Genomic DNA, 12,536 nt, shown 5'->3' with positions numbered 1-12,536 from the left:
GATGTGGGGATGGATGGGTGATTGAGGAGGGGGGTGGATGGAGGAGTGAAGGGGTGGGTGAGAGGACAATGGATAGATTCATGAGTGGCTGGGTGAGTGGGTGGATGGGTGTAGGGTGGATGGAGGGATGGGTGGCTGGGTGAGGGGGGAATGGAGAGAGAGAGGGAGGATGGATGGATGGATGAGTGAGGACATGGATGAATGATTGGCAGAGTGGATGGGCAGGTGTGTGCATGGATGGGTGAGGAGGGAAGCATGGAGATGGATTGGTCAGAGAGTGCATGCATGAGTGGGAGGAGGGTGGAGAGCGGGAGGGATGGATGGGTGGGTGGATGGATGAGTGGGGGGTTGAGTGGGTGGACAGATGAGTGACTGGGTGGATGGATGAGTGGGTGGGGGGATGGCTGGATGGGTGAGAGGGTGGGTGGTTGGATGGATGAGTGAGTGGATGGATGGGTGGAGGAGTGGATGGATGGGTGGAAGAGTGGATGTATGAATGGAGGAGTGGATGGATGAGTGGGAGGATAGCTTGGGTGAAGGGGTGAGTGGTTGGATGGATGAGTGGGTGGATGGATGGGTGGAAGAGTGGATGGATTGGTGAGGGGATGGATTGGGTGAAGGGATGGATGGGTGAGATGATGGATGGTGGATGTGTTTGCAAGTGGTTGAAGGGGTTTGGATGTGGATGGGGCACAGATGGAGGGACGGAATGAATGGTGGGGGAGTTGGTGGATGACAAGGTGTACATGATGGATGGGGAGGGTTGTGATGACTTCCTTTGCCTTGGAGGATTGTGTTTTGAGCTGTGTGGTACGCCTCTGTCGTTTCGCCACACCCACTCACAGGCCTGCAGTTTGCTAGGCACTCTTGTTGTGTAGAGCATTGTTTGCTGGATATGGCCCGTGGTGTGCGCGTTGCAGTCGATCATGTGGTGTGCCTGATTCCCGAGGTTTCGGTCGGGTGGTGGGGGGGCCCAACATCTGGGGGAATTCAGCTGGGGGGGCTCAACCTGGAAAAGTTTGAATACCTCTGCCCTAAGGGCATGTGTGTGCGCCACATGCCGCTTTGAAAAATGCGAAAATGTGAATTTTTGAAAGAAATCGCAAATTACCACCAACCTGTAGTTGGTGGTAATTTGCGATTCTTTATGCCATATTCGCACAACTTGGGTGCCTCATACATTCCATATAACGAATCGCAAATTTTGCGATTCCTTATTTTGTGAGTCAGTTTTCTTTTATATATACCATTAAGCCTAATTGCGATCGCAAACGCTGAATTTCTGCAAATTTCGGCGTTTGCGATCGGAATTTTGAATGATACATATGGCCCTTCATCTTTTAAGAGTAAAAGTAATCATGTCTATTTGGTTTTACTTTTCTAAGTTGCCAAAATAACAGCCACACAATTTAAATGTGCATTATTGTTTCTCCAAATCCAAAGTGAAAAAAATTAAACATGGAGTTGGGTAACTCAGAGCAAAGAAAATGGTCTCTATACTTTTAAGGAAATAATTATTTTCCGAAGTCCATTAATGCAGTGAGATAACCTCTATCCCCAGTTGTTTATTCCAACTCCCTAGGCAATGACTTCTGAAAAAATGCTATGCATTTCATCCTTTTCAGATCCCTTTTTTTAGCAACGCAGGAATTCTTTGGTTTCACTTATCTTTTTAAGAGTTGTAACCTTTGAAACTGATTTTTGGATAAAAGTAATGTAATAAAATGTTTCTTTCTCTGCAAGATTTTTTTCTATCACGTTTGCTCACTTTGATTATGGCACAGTTTGACAAATGAGCAATAAAACAGTCTAATAAGGAGAGATGAGCATGCAGGCTGTATTATGTATCTTCCTGAGACAGTTCTGTCAGAGTGAGAGGGTCTCTTGTGTTTTCTCGTCCCCAGAGGATTCGGTTTTGGAGGACAGGACCCTAGAATCTATTAGATTATATAAAACGACCCTCACCTACTGGTACCACCAGTGGCATGCTTTTTGTTAAAAGGAGGTCTCCAGAGCGGACACGCGCAGCGGCGCCCCAGTGGCACGCCAAAGGCAAGCCCGTCCGCGCCTGGCCGTCGCCGGACACCCTGGCCGTTTCTCTTTCCTGCCTACCTGCCTGCCCCTCTCATTTCCTTTCAGTCAACCCTCAAAAAACCCCTCCCACACATGGCCATACTACAGGACACCAGCTGTGATCTCCACTCGCTCAATAGAGCTACCTTCTCAGTGAATCCCATAACTTCCCCTCTGGCTGACACGTTCATCAAAGGTCATCCAGCCACTGCTTTCGGTGGCCGTTCCCCTCCAAAATCTTGCCTTATCAACCCCTCAACCGACCCCACGTCCAACCCCTCCTGCCATCTAACGGGGATCTACTGTGATGCACGTTCCATCCCTAAACATGCCCTTGAAATATGGGCCTTAGAAGACTGAGAAACCTGATATTTTCTTTGTCACAGAGACATGGCTCCATGCGTCCTCCCTCCCTGACATCGCGACCGGCCTCCCCCCTGACTGCCAACTGACTAGATTGGACAGACACATTAAGAGAGCTGGTGGTCTAGCAATAGGTAGATAACTCTAAACTGAGTAGAATCGATACCCTCCTCTCGGATTGGGGTGAACTTTTCATTTTCAAACTAAACTGCCTTATCAAGGGGTCCTGGAGAGGTGCCTTATTCTACCGCCCTCTGGACAATGAAGCACACTTTTCAAGTAACTTGATAGAGACCATCGCACCCCACTTCCTGGCCACCGACAACTTTCTCTTATTAGGAGATTTTAATTACCATCCTGAACTCCTATCCGACACCCATACCAATACTCTCCTCTCACAAGTTTCAAGTTTATTTTATTATGTTTTGGAACTCCTGAGAGGTCCACATAAAAAGATACACAATACAAAGTACTCGTTCAAATGCAAAAGACATTTACAAATTTTACCAAAATACAAGATAATCAGCACAATATAGTTAATAAGACCATCTAATAAATATTTAAGAAACTTTAAAAAAAGTTAAAAATACTAAAACAGAACATTTCATTTGGGGGGATTATATAAAGCGTGTAAGAAGGAGTTGGCAGTAAGAATGTTTAATTTCAAGCATATTTGTCGCAGCCACTTACGCCGAAATGATCGAAGTTCAGGACATATAAAGAGAACGTGAGTACAGTCCTGGGTAAACAAATTACAAAAATTACAGATTTCCGAACAACCATACCACCTAGCCATGAGATTATTTAAGGGTAGCAGATCGTGCCTCAGGAGAAGCCAGAACCGCCGTATGCCATGGGATAGGTTCCAGGCGACAAAGGGTTGCATATGCTTTAATACGCAAGTATCAGTAAGAGGAGAGACTCCCTTCTTTGCAAGAATGGACTCCCTGTCCAACCTAAAACTGAGATCCCACGAGGCTTGTTTCAGAAGTGATTTTAACTGGCCGGCAGACAAAGTAAAAAGCGTACTCTCCTCCAATTGTAGGAGGGCAACAGCCCTTCTAAAATTCTTTACAATTAAGGAGAACTCCCTTAGGGTGCCCAGCAATTCATTCTTCATCAAGTGTCTGAGAGTCCCCACTTCCCCTCTAGCCAAACTGGCTACCCAACGCACTAACCCTGCCAAGCCCTGCACCCAACTACTACGGATGCCGAATTCAAGTCTCAGGGCTGCCACTGAGCAGGCGGTGTTAGTAGAGGCTAAAAACCGTAGAATTTTACCTTCTGCAACGTGTAAAAAAAACCATTTCCCTAGATCGATTATTTCAGTTCCATACAAGAGGGATGACGGGATTTTCGCCCAAAACACCTCTAGCAAGTAAGAGAAATGTCTTCTCCCTGTGGCAGAGTATAATGCGCTCAAGCTTTTACCCTGAGACAGGGCCTTCCGGGTATTACTATCAATGTGGGCCTTGTCACTTAGGTTATCAGATGTTATTTTCCCCATGAAGACATAAGACTTTACCACCTCTAGCTTATGACCTCCTACTGTCCAACCAAAGTTCTCATATTTTGATTTTTTCCTCCCTGAGATACACATAATTTTACTTTTAGCTGCGTTTATCTTCAAGTAGTGGGATTCTGCAAAAAGGTGCAGAGCGTGCAGACGATTATTTAACCCTTTGGGCGTTAAGTCCAATATAAGGATATTGTCCGCATATAGCAAACAGGAGATTGGAGTTCCCCCCAATATTGGGGCAATACCATCACAAGCAGATAAAGACTTAGGGAGATCTGAGATGTACAAGGAAAAAAGCAGAGGAGCCAAAAGACAGCCCTGCTTTAGTCCGTTGATGGTAGGAATGACTTGGGACAACCCCCTTTCCCCTCCTTGAAGGACTTGGCACCAAGTGTCTGAGTGGAGAGCCCAAACCAAATCTAACAGGAGAGGGGGCATGCCTAGGGCAGATAACTTTCTCCACAGCAAAGGCCAATCCACTTTATCGAACGCTGTGGAGAAATCTATAAACGCCGCAAAGACTCTTCCCCCACGAACTCTTACATATTTGTCAGAGATTATCTGAAGTGTGGAAAGGTTGCCCAGGGTGCCATGTCCCTTACGAAAGCCTGTCTGTTCTAAGGGTAATATGTGACTCCTATCTACCCAATCATTAAGCGAGTATAGGAGACATTTAGAGAAGACTTTACCAATTGCGTCGAGCAGGGCGATTTGACGATAATTCTTGGGTACATTCCTATCGCCCTTCTTAAACAAAGGCACCAATATGCTCCCTTTCCAGGACAAGGGAATAGTTTTACTCATAAAGCAAAACCTAAATATAAGAAAAAGAATTTTGCTCAGGGCGACTGAGTCCTGTTTCAAAACGGATACCGGGAGCTCGTCAGGCCCCATTGCGCCAGAAGGGCGCAGTTCCTTTATGGCCCGTTCGATAGTTTTTTCAGAAGGGAAATCTATTGAAAGATTACTGTCATTAAAAGATCCCTCATACTCGGCCACCGGCCCATTACTGGCGTATAAATTAACAATATAATTGACCCAAGTTTGATTAGATATAGGAATTGGACGGGGACTGACTCTTGTTCCACAGCCCTCCCCGATTAGAGACCAAAATAATCTAGCATGACCGTTGACTACGGCCTCTCGCAAATTGATCCATAAAGAATCCTTTTTCTTTTTTTATTTTAATCTTAACCCTACGTCTACTTCTTTTTAAGAGGACTATTTTGCGGTATCTTTCGGGGGATCTGGACAAATATTGTTCCCTCACCAGCTTATTTATTTCCTTATTTAGGAGGATGATCGATCTGGGGAGTATGGTCTTTTTTTGTGGTTAGGTTGGATTTTCTTGCGACTAAAGTGACCTCTTTCATAAAGTCCTCAAAATGTAGTAATTCAGCCCCTTGCCAGTTATGAAGATCTTTTTCAGTTTTTTCCGGGATGTGCTCCAGGCCCTTCATGGCTTTTGAGTTCTAAAAACATCTTCCTGTTTTATTACTAAAGTTGACCGAGTCTCCATTGAGGGACCAGGGGTCAACATTGGGAGGGTATATAGAGAGGGTTATTATAATTACCTTATGGTCACTGAATAAAGTCTGAGAGACCGCCAGATCTCTCAGGAGATAAAAGGCGCAATGTTCAATGATTACGTAATCCAAGATCGACTCACTTTGATTGGATTTGTGCGTAAAATTTGCCGGTGTATCGGAAGGAAACCTTCCATTTGCTATAATACCCTCTGTTTCGGACAGTTCTTCCAGGAGCAGTTTCCCTCTCTTATTTGTTCTGATTTTAACTGGGAAAAGAGCTTGTGGAATTTGGAAAGATTTATCTTTGAACTTGTTTCTAAATAGATCCAAGCTTGAGTTCGAGACTTTGCAGTTAAGATCCCCCAATAAAAGTACATGGGGGGTGGGAACTGTATCCTTGATTTGTTTAATAAAAGCAAAGTCTTGTTTCAATACTATATTAAAACAATCATCGGGGGGGATATAAGCATTTATTATTACTAGGGGGTTCATCTTTTCCACATTGTCAAGACTATACAGTGTCACTGCCTGGAAAAGTTTGCTAGGATCTAAGTGGTGGGAATAATTCCACTTTAACCGATTAGAGAGCAGGCACGCAATTCCCCCTTTTGCGTGCCCTCTCTTAGAGGGGGAAGCCCCTCCTTCCAGGACAAAATAATCCCTCCCCACAATCATTTTGTCCACACACCACGTCTCTTGAATGCAGATCACACTAGCCTTCAGGGAATAGAGATACTGCAACTTTTCGGGACTGGTATTAATTCCAGCAGCGTTCCAAGAGAGAATTTTTAAGCTGCTGCTAAAGATGAGAAAATAATTTCAGGTTGTCAGTTGATTTACTTGATAGAACACCAGGCAACCAATTCCATTGCGGACTATCCTCTGCTTTATTACTGTTTATGGATAAAGAGGGAGGAGTTACCTGTGTCACTAGCCGTTTAGATTTAGAAATGCATATCTTTAAGTCCTCAAAAATGCTAGGAGGACCGGCTTGTCTCGAGGCTAAAGACCTCCTATCTGAGGAGCCGTCTCTGCAGTTGGAGAGAAGAGGCATTACGTCAATCCCACGACTCTGAAAGCTCTCAGCCTGCCTCAGAATGAGGTTCACAATAAGTTTGGAGTAGAACCTTACCCTGATGCACGACCCAGCCTCAAATCTCAAAATAGAGACCAAATCAATGTCATTAGATTGAATTAACTTCAAACTCTCCATCTCCTTGAAGCATTTAAGAAGCAAAGTTCTATTCAGTATTAAGTCAGGCTCAAAGAGAGGGAGGAAGTCTAACGTCAGCGTGTCTATACTTTCCTCTGTGAGATTTACCAAGGCTTTTTTAGAGCATACTGCACCTTCTAACGAGGCATAAAAAGAAGGAGCCGTTGGATTAAGGGCAGATGCTACGCTAGGAGCAGGTTTTATCATCTTCACTATCGGAATAAGATTAGTTGACCTCCCCAAACCTATATTAGTACTTCCTGAATTGGGATTCGTACAACTGGAGATGATGTCATTGTACTCTAAGGGGGGAACTGGAACATCGTCTATTTGTGTATTTGAACCCTGCCTCAGATTTCCATCTTCAATCACAGCAGTAATGGGCAGAGAGTTATTTTTATCACTCTTAATATGCGAGTCTTGAGAATCCCCAAAAATTATTTGTCTCTGCCTCTTTTTTTTAAATCTGCCGATAGGTTTCCTCTTTTTTCCTCTAATCCTTTTAGGCTGTTCCATTTTTACTTTTTCTCCCTTCTCCTTAGTCTCTTGGACAAAAATAGGGAAGAGCTCTTTATCAGGTTTTAAATCAGCTGCTTCACCCGTTTCCTCTACAACTACAAGATCAAAGTCCACAATACAATTATAAGCAGAAGATTTAGGGGCTGAAATTAGCTTGTTTCTTTTTTTATTTCACAGAGTTTTTTATTGAGAGAGTTTGGTATTGATATGAGCAGAACAAATAATAGCAGATAAAGTCCATGGTACACGTACATAATAAACCGAGAGGCGGTGAAGTAACATAATATGGAGTAAACATAACATGCGGGGGGAAAAATATACCAGGTAAATAAAGAAAATGACAATCAAGCATCAAGTCCGTACAACACGAAGGCATATGTCAGCGGGCAGATCGGTCATATAGCACAGCAGGGTGAATCACAGCCATCAAATGACATATTGAGAAATTGCTTGCCACAACAATGTTTTAGGTGCCTCACGGAGGTTTGAAGAGATCAAAGTGAGCGTCAAGTGAGACCCATATTTTCCTGTGTTGTGGGCGCCAGGGGTGAGAGGCAAGTGCAATGGTATCGGCACCCCTGAGATTAGAAACCCAGTTGAGCCAATGGGGGAAGGAGGCTTTGGCTGTATTTTTCCAGTTGGACGTTATGACTTTAACCGCCGCCGTCAGTAAAAGATCAAGTAGGGCTTTGTCATTTTCATTTAAAGTGACAGCTTTGGAAGAACCCATAACTAGAGTAGCAAATTCTCTCGGGAGAGAAACGTGCAGGGCTTTGTTAACAAAGTCAAATATCCTGTCCCAGTATGTGGCAACCCGGGGGCATTTAAATATTAGATGTTCAAGGTCTCCTCCCGCTTCCAAACAGTTCCAGCAGGAGTCATTGTCTTTGATGTTGTGCAGAAAAAGTCTCCTGGGGGTCCAAAAGGCTTTGTGTAGGAGCCAGAATTTAGTTTGGGATAGAGTTGGGCTAATTTTGTGTCTTGTGGTCGATTCCCAAATTCTGTGGAAACAGCCGGGTCATTCTGGGCTGAATTATGAAAGGGCTCCAAGGGCTTAGTTCCTGGAGAGGTATCAGTACAGGATTTGGGCCCTAGCAAACCGACATGAGGATCTAAACAGGGTACCTTTTCCAAAGATATATTTAATAGGACCTTCAGTATCTGGGTAACTGTTTCCAGGACACAGTCAGAACTACCGACAAATTTACCCAACAACAATAATATAGAGGACAACAGATGTTCTAAAGTGATCAGGGACTCGGAGATGGGTTTGTCAGGTCTATCTGGACAGGGGGAGGAAGTTGGATGAATACCTGATATGTTCAGCTCGGGACTCTTTGAGATGTTGGACTGAAAGGATATGTCTTGGGATTTAACAGAAGGGGTACTGCTATAGAATTGAAGGCCTGACGGGGTAGAGACGAACGGGGTCTTAGTGGCCTCAAATAATTTCAAAGATCCCTCTACTAGGTACCGCCCACAAAGCTCCAAGTCAATATCTAGCAGTTGAGAGTCCTCCTTACTTACTTCCCTTGGGTGGGAACCACCTACTAGTTCATGTATCAAGTTGATCCCAGACTTTGAAGAAATATTATGCTGCTGCACACACTCAACTCTGAGAGCGGGCGACTTAGCGTTATGGGAAGCAGTACATTGTGTTGGATTAATTCCCTCACAAACCTGTGAGTTCTCGGCTAAATTATTTTCCATATTCGGACCCTCCAGAGCCAGCCTAGGCGTCCCCACAGGGGAAGGGACGACACCAATATCCTTATTTGCAGTAAGTTGCTCCGAGCCAACCCCCGTTTTAGTATTCTTATCTTTAGACTTTTCCCATAAATGGAATAACTGACACTGGCTCTTTACTTGCAGGTTTTGGACATCCTTGTTGCGAAGAGGGTTAGATTTAGTCTTTGCACAAGACCTTCCTACCAAAAGTCTCCCTGAACGAAGCTTTTTAGCAGTCATGTTAATTTTTCAAATCAGGAAGAAGCCAAATACAGTATTAAATACAGGCAGATGAATACATAAAAAAACACTAAAAAAATTTAAGCATAATAATCTATATGGAGCTGAAATTATCCAGAAAAGAGTCAATGTCTATGCCAAAACGAGGAAACAAACAATATAATAGACCAATCAAAAATAAAAATGAAAATAAGTGGGCCCAGCCCAGCCTACTTCGGCATCTGAGGGCCTCAGAAGGCCCGCCCTTTGCCCGGGCTTAGCCCGGCGCGGCTCCCGCGCGCTCCCGCGGCGCGGGGAAGGTCCGAGAATTAAAGCGCCTCCGGGCGCAAGGCTGACGTGGCGGTGTTCCGCCGATCAGGGAGCGCAAAGGAGCCTGGAAATGAAGTCTTGCTGTCCCCTCCTCGGCTGCCGCTAAAGATTGTGGAATGCGGCGGCGAGGGGACCAGCAATGCGAGCAATGCAAAGTGTTTCACAGCCAGGTAAAAGTCAATGCGCCCAAAGCTTTGTGCATACAACCCGCTCTGCCGGGAAGGACCGAGATTTAAAGCGCCTCCGGGCGCAAGGCTGACGTGGCGGCGTTCCGCCGATCAGGGAGCGCAAAGGAGCCTGGAAAATGAAGTCCTGCTGTCCCCTCCTCGGCGGCCGCTAAAGATTGTGGAATGCGGCGGTGAGGGGACCAGCAATGCGAGCAATGCAAAGTGTTTCACAGCCAGGTAAAAGTCAATGCGCCCAAAGCTTACGTACTCTGGGTCTCAACCAGCTGATAGTGTGACCCACACACTCAGCAGGCCACTCATCGACCTTTTATTTACCAACTCGTCCCATATCAAGGTCGAGCCCCCAATTCGAGTTCTTTGGTCTGACTATCAAATATTAAAATGTCATATTCAGGTAACCCTGACTCCAAAAACATTCACACATAGAACCTACACTAAGTAGGTCGTGGGACGAAGTTAATTTGGCCAATTTCTGTCACTATTCACACATAGAACCTAGACTAAGTAGGTCGTGGGACAAAGTTAATTTGGCCACTTTTTCTCATTATTTTACCCCTGCACCCTCCCCCTCCCATAGCTGACACTGACAATCCCAACGCGGCAGCGGAGTCTTTCGAGGCAGCAATCAGTCGGACCTTAGACAGAGTAGCACCCAAAAAAAAGTTAAACGCCACCACAAATTATCACCTTGGTTTACTGCTGACCTTAAATCTGACAAACTAGCCACCAGGAAGGCAGACCGCAGGTGGGGACACTCAAAAAGCACTGCCAATAGACAAATCCACCCTCAGGCACTATGACAATCAGATAGCCAAGGCCAAAAAATCCTATCTCAGTTACAGAATCAAACAGGCTTCCAATTCCCAAAAGGAGCTGTATAAAATATTGAAAGAATTTACTAGCCCAAGTTCCTGTCAACCAACGCAGCCTATATCGCAAGAGTGGGTGGATACCATCAATAACATCCACAGTCATTTCCCCCACTCTGGCGACAACAAACAACATCAGGGGCCTGACAGTAATAATCCTCCGAATTGCACCTTTTTCAACTAATTCATCAAACTCACTCATGAAGATGTCAGAATCACTCTTGGCAAGGTCAAATCCGGATCCCCCACTGATCCAGTATCCTCGCATATTTTGTCTAAAATTGGGCCAGCCCTTCTTCCTGGCCTAACCAAGCTCCTCAACCTGTCTCTATTACACTCAGCCGTTCCTACTAGATGGAAAGAGGCCATGGTTAGACCCACACTAAAGAAGTCCACTCTAAACCCCAACCAGCCTAATAACTATCGGCCCATCTCCCTTCTCCCTCTCTTCGGGAAGGTCCTAGAGTCGTTAGTCAACAAACAGCTCACCACCTACATGGAGAGTAATCATCTGCTGGACCCCGCGCAATCTGGGTTTCGGGCTTCACATAGCACTGAAACCGCTCTGCTGGAAATGGTCGATAACATCAGACTTTCGCTCGATGCCGGACAGTCCGCCATCCTGGTCCTTTTGGACCTGTCGGCAGCCTTCGACACCATCTCCCACAGCACTCTTCTGAATCGCCTGCTAGAGATAGGTATCGGGGGCTCCGCTCTCAACTGACTAAGGAGCTACCAGACAGATCGATCCTCCAAAGTCCTGATGGGCTCATTTGCCTCCAGCGTGTCCCGCAGGGCTCCATTCTGAGCCCTACTCTCTTCAACTTGTATGTGGCTCCCTTAGCTAGTGTGATAAAAACACACTGCTGTGACCCAGTATTGTGCGCCGATGATACTCAGTTACTAATCACGCTCGGTCCTGACCCCACTGACACCAAACTCTGGTTCAGGCAGTGTTTGCTCGATATACTTTATCTATTGTATTGGCATCCATTTTAATGTATATGTTTTGGTTTTTCCTGGGTATCTGGTCTGTGTTGTTTGTATGTGTTTTGGCCTCTGTAATAGGTTTCAATTCATTTTTTTTGTCTTGTTCTTTTTGTAGGTGGTGGTGTGTAGTATCCTTGTTCCGTATGTTGGTTAGCGCACTAGCTGTTCTTTCAATGCTGTGCAGTTCTTAGAATATTTATTGATGAGGGTATTGGATGATAACAGGCGGGGGGTGTTCTAGCCAGCTGAACGCTGGATGGCCCGCGTTCATTTTACTGAAGAATAAACTGCGGATCCTATCTGCTGTACTTCATTTTGTGAAGAATCTTCACCACACCACGCCAGACCATTTTCATGCCAAGCCAATGAGGTATAACTTTGATCCGGTGGCACAGCTGGCAAGGGGCCCACTTCTGGGCATATCCTTGGCCACTCAGGACGTTACATGACACACACAAAAGGTGATGGGAAGAATATTTGCACAGAGTCCAACCACTGGCAATCCCCTTTTTCACCTACTCTGAGACTCTAGACAGAGGCCCACCTTATACAAATCCGTCCTGGCCCTGCTGCTCAGGGGAAAGGTCCCACCCTGAGGTGCAGGAGGCAACACAAGCAGCCCCAGGCCGGTTTCAACCCTGATAGACCTCTTCAGAGAGGTGCAGCTTGGATCGTGTGGCAAAGCGAACAAGAGACCCAAGGCTGGACATACACTTGGCCTCTCGGGGTGTTACATCAAACATACACAAGGTAATGGGAGGATGCTTGGAAATAGCGTAACCTCTGGCAATTGCTCGGGTTGCGAGCTAAATACATCCTACCACTTTTAAGAGATTGCTATTTTGAACAAGTAAGACCTGCATTGATCTATTTACAAATGCTTTCTCCCCCACTCGTATGTTATGGACTTTCACGCTTTTTATCAGGGGCAATCCGTAAAAGAAATAATCTGGTGTGCTAAGTATAATGTTTTGGGCTGTTCGAATATGTTTCTTT

This window comes from Lissotriton vulgaris, chromosome 10, assembly GCF_964263255.1.
Source record: "Lissotriton vulgaris chromosome 10, aLisVul1.2, whole genome shotgun sequence".
NCBI classification, from domain to species: domain Eukaryota; kingdom Metazoa; phylum Chordata; class Amphibia; order Caudata; family Salamandridae; genus Lissotriton; species Lissotriton vulgaris.
This window is presented reverse-complemented; position numbering follows the sequence as displayed.